Below are 11159 nucleotides of genomic sequence, written 5' to 3' on the forward strand. Positions count from 1 at the left end.
AGGGAAGGGAAGGGAAGGGAAGGGAAGGGAAGGGAAGGGAAGATGCCGGCGGCGCGGCGGGGACCGCGAAGCGGGCGGGGTGGCACCGCGGGGCGGCGGGCAGGCCCCCACCCCCGCACCCAGGGCAGGGCTCGGCCAGCCCCGCTCCCCCTGCCAGACAACGGCTGTCACCCCCGCCCTCCCCGAGCCGCCGGCTATCCCGGGGCCCGCCCCGGCGCTGCAGAGCCGGGTCCCGGCCCAGACCACCCCCCCCCGCCCCGGAACCGTATCCGGCGTTCTCTTACCTGGCGGGCCCGTTGGCCCCGTTGCGTCTCAGCAGCGGCGGCGCTGGGCGGGGGCGGCCCCGGCGGCCATCCCCGGGCGGCCCCGCCGCTCTCCGCCGCGCCGTGCGAGCCGCCTCGGCGGTGTCAGCGGGCGGGAGCCCCGCGCGGCGCCGGGAGGGGGGAGGAGGGGAGGGAAAAGTCGGGGGCATGACCGAGCGGCGGCGGGAGTGCACGCGCGCCCGCCCGCCCTGCCCGCGACGGCGGCGACACCTGGCGGCCGCGCCGCACGCCGCCGGGAGCACCCCCCCGGGAAGGGGCGGGGAGGGGGGGGGCGAACCGGGACTCTGCGGGTCGTGCGGGTGGGCGGCGGGCGCTGCGCGGTGGGGGCTGGGTGCAGGGCTGGGCTCGCCGGGTGCTGGGTACCGGGCACCGGGGGGTCCCGGGCACCGGGGAGCAGGCAGCGGATCCCGGGTCTGGGCTTAGACCCGGCCTTGGACCTGGGTCTGTCTCTGGATTTGCCGATTGGGATCGTAGTCGGGCCATGTGTGGGGCTGCGCTTGGGTGTGGGTCTGGGTTTGGATCAGGATTGCGATCTGGATTTGGATCCACATACGGATCTGCATTCGGAGCTGGACTTAGATCCTCATCTGGATCCGCGTTTGGAGCCAGACTCATCCTCATTCAGATCTGCATTTGGAGCTGGACCCAGGTCCCCATCCGGATTTGCGTTTGGAGCTGGACTCAGATCCTCACCCGGATCTGCATTTGGAGCTGGGCTCAGATCCTCATCTGGATCCGTGTTTGGAGCGGGACTCAGATCCCCATCTGGATCCACATCTCCATCTGGAACATGCATCCTGTGCAAAGGGTGGAGGTGGCACATCCAAACCCCCGCCCCTCTCCGAGCATCCCAACGGATGCACAGAGCGCCATCGCGCCACAGGGTGCTCACCACCCCAAGGGTGCTGCCTGCTTGCCCTGCCCCGGGGGGAAGGCTGGGGTCTGCAGCAGCCGTGGCGGGAGCCCTGGCCTCCCAGCCGACGGGAGGGACAAAATGGCAGCGGTCCCGCTGGCCTTGGCTGTTGCTCAGCGGTGCGTCTGGGGCTGAACGTGCTCCAAGGAGGAGCTGAGGTCAGGGAGGAGGACGAGTGCAGGAAACATATTAAGCGAGGAAAATTGGCTGCAGCCAGCACTGCTGCCTAACGCTTGGTCGGGATTTTCCTCTCCGTCAGGTTATCTGCTATACGCCCTCTCTGCTCAGCGGTTGCAGCTGGCTAACCGCTGGCATCTCCCAGGTGCCACCCGCTCTGCACCCACAGGGGTGGCACCCATGACCCCTCCTTGCTTGTGTCCCCAGTGCTCGCACCCGGCTTCAGCCACGGCGACGTGCGCAGGTATTTTTAACGGGAAGATTCTGGGCTCTCGCAGCCTGGCTGCTAATTTGTAATCCTGTTTTCCTATTAAAATAAAAGCCTCTCTCTTATTCCTGAACGCCAGAGCCAGAGCAAAACTATGAGGAAGTGCCCTGTTTGCAGAACGCGCTGTGCAACGCAAAAGGAAACGAAGCGAAAACAGCGTTTTGCACGTTTTTCAGCCTCATTTTAGCCGGGACTTGGAACCGCGGAAGGGAAACATTTTCCAGCCGATGTGCGCAGTAAGGGGGTGTGTTGGGCTGCTGGTGTCCCTTTGAAGCAGGGCCACCTGCCTGCTGAGTGTCCCCGCTCTGCGGGTCCCTGCTTTGTCCCCAAGGGGTGTCAGGTCCCGTGGGGGTCCCAGGGACGTGGGCTGGAGCAGCACATCCCCTGTGGGGCCTGACGGCAGGAAATACCTGCTGCTCCGCCGCTTCCCCGGCCAAAGCGAACAAGAGGGAGAGTGTTCAGAGAGCGGCCGCGGCCGCGTGCGGCAGGAGGAGCCTCCGAGGGACACACGGACCATTGTTCCTTGAGCACACGGGGCGGAAATTCGGATGGATCCGTTGTGCGATGCCCTCCCAGCACTGCCGGGGGCTGATCCCGTGCTGCAAGCGTGACCCAGGAGCTGCCGAAGCGCATCTGGCCAGGAATTTGTCAGACCCCCCGCGACAGTGATGGAACAGCCCCAGTGGGACAGCTGGCTCGAGGAGGCTCTCCTGCTCCTCACGGCTGGAGCGTGGCGTGTCCCCAAGGACTTTTAGCCTTTTTGGAGCTCTTACTGGTATTTGTCATGACCCTGTTGTCTGTCCGCCTGCACCCCAGCAGAAGCCTTGCTGTCACCTGGACAGACGCTGAGCATGGTCTGGTTTTGACCCATGCTTTGCCATTTCTTTAAGCGCTCCCTGATGTTTTCCTTTCGCTCGTACAGCCACCTTTGCCACCAACGCTCCCCCATTTCTTTCAAAAGGAAGAAAAAGACTTTGCAGCGTATGCCCAGCCTTGCAAATCCCTCATTACCCTCCACGCTCCCTAGCACACGGCTCTTCTCCCAGCACCCGTCCCCGTGCCTGCTCCTGGATCTGAGGAGGTTTTTTTTCGGGGGAGGGAGGCTGCAAAAATGGGGAGAGAAGAGAACGTGCTGCTCTCCTTCCTGGCCTCGGCGCTTTGCCCTTTCTCAGGAACCGGCCAGATTGTTTCCATTAGGAGAAGCTGAGCATCCAAGTATTTGTCAATGGCCAGGAAAGATTTGCTGATCGTAGCTGCCGTTCCCCAGAACAATGTCGAGCGAGGTGCTTGGCGTGTAACCATCCTTTTATGGTAAAATTAGGGATAAGCGCTCGGTGGATTTGCATTTGAAGTTGATTGATACGTGGCATTAATGCACGCACAGATCGTTTTGTGTTTGGAGATTGCTGAGCAAGGAATAATTTTTATTTTGGGTCAAAGATAAGGGCGTTGCGTTGAGATGAAATATGCAGGGGTTTTGACCTGTGTCGCAGGCGTTTCTCTGTGCTGGGTAAGGCGACGGCAGGCCCGCATCCACCATTCCTGCCCTTGCTTTTAAGTGCTTTGGGTCCGTGCCCGATGCAGGGAGTAATCCCCCGCTGTCGCTCCACGCCAGGACGCGGTGCCAACTTTCTGATCTTTGGGGTTTCCCATTATTAAAAAAAAAAAAAAAATGAAGAAGAAGAAGAAGGAACCTCTGTTTTATTTTATTTATTTATTTTTGTGCTGTGCCACTGAGAAATATTCACTAAATAGAGTGGTGTGGCTGGATTGGTGTGGGAAAGGCACTGGCAGATGCCTTCCAAACCCACCTCTGGCAACGTGGAATGAAGCCGTTGGCAGCGCCTCGGCCCTCCCAGCATCTCAGCACCCGTCCCTCCCCTTGCGCCAGCCCTCGCCGCACGTCCCGGGACGGGCAGCACGGCCGCTGTCGCGCTGGGAGGTGCGCGGGGTTGTTGCTCGACCTCTCCGGGTTGCTGCGTGCCGAATGCAATCAGGATTTTGGGAAGCTGGAGCCTGGGGTACCTCCAGCTCAGCCGGGCATCTCTTCCCTTTGCAGTAAGGACGTGGGTTCAGCGCCCTTGGGGACTGGGTGGTGGAGGAGAGGGGCTTCTCTTTGGGTCCCCAAGCCACGAGGGGCGAGGAGCTGGGGGCTGCTTTGCTAAACGCATCAGCACAGAGCACCTCCGGACATGAGAGGTCATCCATTGTCCACCCATCCATCATCCATCCGTCATCCATCCGTCATCCATCCAGCTCCCAGAGGAGGGTGGCTCCAGGAGGGTGACTTCCAGCTGGGGCACGCTGTTTCGGCAGCGGCAGTTGATGCCATTCCTGGGGTAAAGGGAGCTCTAACGAGAAGGAACCACGCAGGCATTAATTAGGCAAACAGTGAGATCCTCAGGTGCAGATGACTCAAAAGCACCGGGGCCGTTTGCGTGTGGGAGATGGGAAGCCATCACGGATACGAAGTGAACCCGCCGATGTCCCTCCTTGCCCCTTCGCTCGGGTCCCAGGGCCACCACAGCTGGTGGGGCTGGTGGGGCAGGGGCTGGCGGTGGGGGGCTGTGTGGCAAACCCCCTCCTCCTCCTCCTCCTCCTCCAAAGCGGGTGATGGGAGGGAAAAAATGAAGGGGAAGGAGGATGGAGCAGAGCTGAGAAGCAAAACAAGCTGCGCTACAAAGCGCCCCGAGCAGTCACCTGTGCTCGAGGCCGTCCCTGCTGTGTGGCCGAGTGACTTTTTCCAGTCCTGGAAAGGCCTGGAAGGGGGACAGGGGTGAGGGAAGGATGGAAAAGGCCCCAGGCCAACGTGCGTTTGAGCCTCAATAGGTTTTGGAGGCTGCGGCGTGCTTCGGGGATGAAAGCTGCCCCGGGGCCCCTCCCAGCAAGCAGCAGCGCTGCGAGTCAGCTGCAGGCATCGCATTTGTCTGGCTTGCGACTTCCTTGTTACGCGGCAAACAGTACTAAAAAAAAAAAAATAAAAAAAAAAGGCAAAATGTACAACAACAAAAAATATAGCACCAGCCCTCCCTCCACCCCCTGTCTTCACCACCCAACAGCAGCCAAGAAAGGCAAGATCTTTCATAAGCCCGGAAGATGTCACCATAGAAACAGAAATCAGACCCACTCCAAGGATCCTGCCGCCTGGGAAGGCGATAAAATGCTTTCTATCGATTGCTGTCGGGAAAGTCACTGCTGATAAGCCATCCGAGGAGAAATGGAGCAGGGACGCAGGGACGTGGGAGCTCTTCAAATGAGGCTCCAGACGGTCCCTCGGCCGCCACGGCGCGGCGATGGGGACCGGGGGACCCCGGGCTGGCCGGGGGCGGCTGCCCTGCCCCGGGCTGGTGCCAGCGTGTGTGAGGAAGAGGAGGTGTGAGGGGTTCGTGCCTTCGGTGTGGCGATGCCTGCGTGCCCTGGCTGCTACGTGCACGGAACGCAGAAGCCCGCTGTCTGCTTTCCCATTTTGCAGCAAAGCAGCTGCTCCTGGAGAAAACGCGGCGTGTCGGGGGCGGCCGAACTTTCCTTTGGCGCCTGGCATGGCATCGCCGGGGTTTGGCATCCTCTTACCTCCCCTCAGCAGCGGCTGCCACAAACCCCGTGGTGCCCGCCAGCCTCGTGCCCTCGCAGGAATCGGGTCCCCGGCCCCCATTTGCGCGCAGGTGGCTGGCAGCATCCGGCCGGGAGGTGCGGGATCTTCCCGACAGCTCTTCCCAGGGCACTGCACAGCACCGGGGCCTGGCTCGCACGCTCTTTGAAGAGATGGAAAATCCTATTATCTGCTCATTCTTGCGGCGTGAAGCGTCAGAGCGTTCAGCGGCAGCCGAGTGCGGTCTGCTGCCCCGCCGCCCCACGCTGCCTCTGCTCCCACCTGCGCGGGAAGGTCTCCGGATCGCCGTGGATGGCCATCCCCATCGCAATCCCCGATCCGTGCCGGAGCTCGGGGGCGCAGCTCTCCCCGCAGTACCATTTCCAGCATCCAGCAGTGGGGTGCAGGAATGGGTGTGCAAGGGGGCTGCGGGCCGATCCCCCCGCTCCGTGGGGAGCTGAAGCTGCCGCCGTCGCCTGCAAAACCTCACATCGTTAGGGCCGGGAAGGTGATAACCCATCGTGCATGTTCCATCCCCGCGGCATCTTTGCTGCCGGTAATTGGCAGCAATGAAAGAGGCAGTTAATCCAGGCCAGCGTGAGACGCAGGCACATCGACGTCTGCGGTGAAAGGCACCCTGGCACGGAGGAGCTGGGGAAGAAAACGCTCCCGGGCACAATTTGCAGCCCCGGAGAGCTGGTTGGATGCCACGGGGAGCATTTGCCGGGGGATTTTGTTAATGATGCAGGCGCAGCCTTCCCAGCTTGGCCTCCGCTAAAGCCCTGGCTCGCGCCAGCTGGGGCTCTTGGCTTGAACTTAGCCCAGCTGCTTTCCGCTGGCTGGTGGATTTTGGTCCCCTTACTGGGTGGCTCCCAGTGAACAAAGGAGCAGTTAGTGGGTGATTTCCCCTTGGGGTTTGTTTTTTTTGCAGGAGGGAGGAAGAGTTAAACCAGGTCTTGTTGCTCAGTTATTTCAGGACGGTAGCACCGAGAGGATTTCTCTGCGCATGGGAAGATGGAGTTTAATCAATATCGACAAGGGCTGCTCACCAAAACAGGCTCGTTCGCTAATGAAAGCCAGACCCGGCGAATCCCCGGAGAAGGACGGCTTTGGGAAAGAAGGGAAGCCAGGGCTCCCTCTCCTGTGCCGCTGCTTCTTGTGAAACCAGGCTGCGTTCGGGGCTGATTTTCCCAGCACGGAAAGGCTTTGGCTTGTTTGCCTCACAGGTGCAGGATGCCCAGAACCGCACCTCACGGCAGCGAAGCAACGGCCTCATCCCCACCCCGCGGACCTGGGTCCCTGTCACACCGCGGGCACCGACATCCCAGTGTCAGGCAGAGGCTGGGACGGTGGGATGACAGCCAAACCAGCCCCCGCCCCTTGGCATGGGGTCCAGCGGGGCAGGACGGAGGCGCAGGGCTTCACCCTCCAGCTCAGAGCACAGCTGAGGGAAATCTTCCGTGAGCGGAGATGTTTCCATCCCAGCCGTGTAATCTGCTGGGTTTTCTGGCACCAATTTAACTCAAACACCCACCGAGGAGGTGGGAGAAGGTGGCTTTTATCAGAGTTTTGTGTTTTCTCTTTTATCCTTGCAATTAAAAGCAGAAAACAGCCAAGACACCTCTGAGACCAGCCCCTTCTGACAACATGGAGAAGAAACCCAATTTCTGTGGTTGGCAGCTGGTGTTTCCCCGTTGCTATCGGCACCGTGCCCTGGAGCTGAGCTGGCTGTCCTACAGTGCTGGGGTCTGTGGGCACAGCCAGGGGCTCGGCCATCGCCCGGGAGCAGCTGGCGCTGCCGGACCAGGACCTGCTCGGGGATTTCCCTGGGCACGCAGAGGATTGTCAACAGGCTGAGCCACTTTGCAGAGGCCTCCCAGGCTCCAGAATCGCTAATCTGGGCTTGTCGGGCTCTAAGCTTGACTCTGAGATGTAGGGTCTGACAAAAAGTCCGGCCGTTTACCCCCCGTGTGTCCCTAGCCTCCTGGAAAGCCATGGAAGATGTCGAGCGCGGGCATCCTCTTGCTCCATCGCAGCATCGTGCAGCGCAGCGACCCGTCCCTGCCACGGGGAGAGGTCGGCTTAATTTGTTGGGCACTTTTTTTTTACCCCTTCGAAAAAGCCAGCGTCACGTCCCCCGGCCTTCTGGTGCAGCCGCAGGGCTGCTCCCGGAGCGCGGGGGCTGAGCGGGATGCGCTTGGAAAGACGGAAGATTTTGATCCCCCGCCAAGCCCGCGCAATCCCGTCCAAGTTCACGCTGGCAGATAATGAGCTTTAATGAGCGGGCCACACTAATTGGTAAGTGATCCCAGAACTGTCTGGGGTAGAGGCAAGGGAAAAGCGATGGCAGCTCCAGGCGAGGACGGGGCCAGGGCTGCGCAGCCTGAGGGGCTCCGGAGGGCAGGGGCTGCCGGAGCCGGGGTCCGGAGCAAGAGCTGGGGCTGGCTACTGGTGGGGATGGCAAGCGGGACCGTGAGCGGGGTTTGCAAGGGCAAACCGGTGCCTGGCCAGGGCGAGATGCTCCAGCAAAAAGAGCCATGGGAATAGCCGTGCCCCATGCTCCGAGCTCTTTAGCGGGTGAGAAACAGGGCGCAGGGAGTTGGAGGGTTTTTGCACGGCGGGGCGACGAGCAACTGGAGGGCAGTTTGTGCCCACAGCCCTTGAACCCGGAGCCGGGCAGGGTGAGCTCTGCGCGGGCAGACGTCCGGCGCTGCCAAGGCAGACCTAATCGGAGATCGTTGTAAATTCCCCTCGCAAATGGAGTGGAAAAATGCCATTAAGCTAATACAACAACACGGGGGAAGGACGTTCTGCTGCCGCGGTCTCCAGGGAATTGGGCTGTAATGAGGGGAAGGAGCAGGAGGTGACGGCAGCCGGCGTGCTCGGGGTGGTGGGAGCACAGATCAGCTCGGGACCACCCAGCCCTGCTGCGCTGGGCCCTGCCTCAGTTTCCCCATGTGGCCAAGGGACGGCGAGCCGTGCTCCAGCAGCCCAGAGACCCCGGGAGCTGGGTGAAGGGGTTATTTGCCACCGACCCACTGTACAGTCTGGGGAAACTGAGGCACGGGAGGGCTTGTCAGAGAGATCAAAGGCAGCAGCAAGATCCTGCATCCCCTGGGCGCCTCGGTGCCACATTCCCTAGGAAAAAAAAAAAGAATTTAAGTAGAAACGTGTCCAGGAGGGCAGCTGGAGCTGGGGGTCACCCCCACTGTGGGCTTCGGGGTGCCTGTGCCTGCGAGCAGGAGCTGGGGAGCAGCGTGGGCTGGGGGCCGCCTTGGCATGTCGGAAAATGCCATTACGGGTGATTTGGGCAGTGCTGGGGAGGGGCGCGGGCGTCCGTCGGCTGCCTCGGGGGTGCAGGGGATTACGCCGCAGCGAAGGCAGCGGGGTGAGGTCTGCCGGCACCCCAAAGGACGGGGGGGGGGTGGCTTGTCCCCAACCGCAGGTGCTGTGCCAGGTCCCTGCAGCGGCCGTGCTGCCTTCCCAACACTGAGTGGCAGCGTCTGCCCGGCTTTGGGGCACCGGAGCCTGGGCAGCAGCATCCTTTGGGGGGACAGCAGCATCCTCGGGGGGGGCTGCAGCATCATTTGGGGGGGACAGCAGCATCCTCGGGGGGGCTGCAGCACCATTTGGGGGGGACAGCAGCATCCTCCTGGGGGGCTGCAGCATCCTTTGGGGGTGTGCAGCATCATTTGTGGGTCTGCAGCATCCTCCTGGGGGGCTGCAGCATCCTTTGGGGGGCAGCAGCATCCTTTGGGGGTCTGCAGCCTCCTCATGGGGGGGCTGCAGCATCATTTGGGAGGGACAGCAGCATCCTCAGGGGTCCCAGGACTCCCAGACTGGCTGATAACCTGCCTGGGTGGCAGACCACAGTGAGGGTCCCGCCATGGGACACCCCCACCCACACAGCCGTGGGTGCCAGGCTGAGCCCCACTCCGGGTTAGACCGGGTCAGCGCTGGCTGCTAGGAAGGAGATAAAATAGAGTTGGCAGCTGGTGGTACCATCTGCTGAATTAGAATCACAAGGCGCTCAACAAATAGCGTCTCGGGATAAAAACCTGCTGCTCAAGGCAAGGAGGTGTTTCTGCTGCAGGTATCGCTGTGACCTGGTAGGCCGGCGCGGGGATTTGCAGCGCTGTAAAGAAGCGCAGGGACAGAAATGAGTCCTGCGAGCCGCGTCCTGCCTGCGTGTGTGCCTGCGTGTCCCTGCCCGTGGAAGCACCTTGGGTCCTGTGCTGTATAAAATGCTGATGCTTTGAGGAAATGCCCCTCTGGATTTTCCGCAGCACAGAATGAGGGGGAAAAAAATAAAAATAAATCAAATGAGCATGGTGGAGGTTTTGGTGGAAGCCACCAGTTCAGCCCAGCGTGGGAGATCAAAGAGACGGGCAGCGTGACACCAGGGCAGCCCCCGCTCCCTCCTTTAGCATGACATCAAATTTTATCCTTGGGAATTGCACCCAGCCTGCTGCGATATTCCCACACGGAGCAGAAACCCTCGCTCCCACACTGAGCTGCCGCTGGTCCCGCGATCCGTCCTGCACCATCGGGGCACAAAATGCCGCGTGGGAGCTCAGCGTCTCCCCAGCCCCGGTCTACCCCAGCACGGGCAGGTAAAACCATCCTGCAGGGACCTTATCAAACAGCTTTAGCCGGCTGTATTATTGATGCACCTCAATTCCGTACCCATTTAGAGGGGTCAATGCGACCTGCAGGGCTGCAGACAGGTTTTTCCCTTGGGCTGGGGACAGGTACGGCTGACGGTCACCCCAGGATGCGGTGGCTTTCGGCAGCACCCGGGTCCCAGAGGAGCTGTCAGCACCTCTTTGCAGCTGCGAATGCCGATAACGCGCGGCCCGGCTCACCGGCCGCTGGCTCACATGCGTGTAAGCCCCTCGGTGCCGATTCTTTGTCACGGCTCGGCGCTCACGCCGGGTTTGACACAGCCCGGTGGGCTGGCACGCGTTCCACTGCGCATTTATCCCTTCTGATTTTGGAGCAACCAGCCGCTCGTAACCATTCGCCCTACTGCAAACAGCCCGGGGCTGAGCTCCGTGCCTGCTCACCCCGTCCCGCGCTCGGGAAGGCTGCGTCTCCTGCAAGATAAAGGAGGTACATGCTAAATCCTCACAAAATCCTGGAGAAACCCAGCCTGCAGCAGGCCTGGGAGGTCTCCAGGGACATCTCCCTGGTATCCAGTGACAGGACACGTGGGAATAGGTCAAAGCTGCGCCGGGAAGGGTTGGACTGGACATTGGGAAGCGTTTCTTTACCGAGAGGGTGGTCAGACCCTGGACCAGGCTTCCCAGAGAGGCGGTCGATGCCCCAAGCCTGTCAGTGTTTGAGGTGTTTGAACAATGCCCTTAACACCAGGCTTGAACTTTTGGTGAGCCCTGGAGTGGTCAGGCAGATGGCCGTTGTAGGTCCCTTCCAATGGAAACCCTTCTCTTCTCTTCGATTATGAACTCATTCCCAAAGCCACTCAGAAACCCCTGAGACATCTCCCTCATCCCCCACGCCCGAGCTCCGGCTGCTGAGTTATTTCCTTTGCCACCGGACGATTTGCAGCCGCCCGCCACCGTTCAGAGGACAGGGATGCTCCAACGAGCCGTCCAGCATCTTCCGCTCCCCATCCCTGGTGTAAATCAGCACAACGCCGCTGACTTCAGCGGGGCTGATTTACACCGGCAGCAGGACGCTCCAACGTGCGGCCGTGATTTAGCAATCCCATTAGGACCCTGCCACTTCTGCGGAAGAGGCGCAGCAGGTCGGTTTGTCTTCTCCTCCCAGAGAGGAAGACGCAGCGACGAGTGGTAATGGCACTGGCAGCCGGCTGTGCCGTAACTCCTGGCTGGCTCCGGCAGGATCGGTGCTCCGAGAGCACGGCTT

At 61.1% G+C, this 11159-nt stretch overlaps 1 protein-coding gene across 1 annotated transcript in view; it reads right to left on the reverse strand.

The window, feature by feature from the left end:
• The window catches only part of RAI1 (retinoic acid induced 1), a 71727-nt gene extending 71316 nt beyond the window's left edge, over positions 1-411 (reverse strand). The window contains exon 1 of the mRNA XM_086760148.1: positions 285-411. The gene's annotated coding sequence lies outside the window, so the exon portion shown is untranslated. The remainder of the gene's footprint in view (positions 1-284) is intronic.
• Positions 412-11159: the final 10748 nt, after the last annotated feature.

The sequence above is a fragment of the Chlamydotis macqueenii genome, chromosome 15 (assembly GCF_036417535.1).
Source record: "Chlamydotis macqueenii isolate bChlMac1 chromosome 15, bChlMac1.mat, whole genome shotgun sequence".
In the NCBI taxonomy this organism is placed as follows: Eukaryota; Metazoa; Chordata; class Aves; order Otidiformes; family Otididae; genus Chlamydotis; species Chlamydotis macqueenii.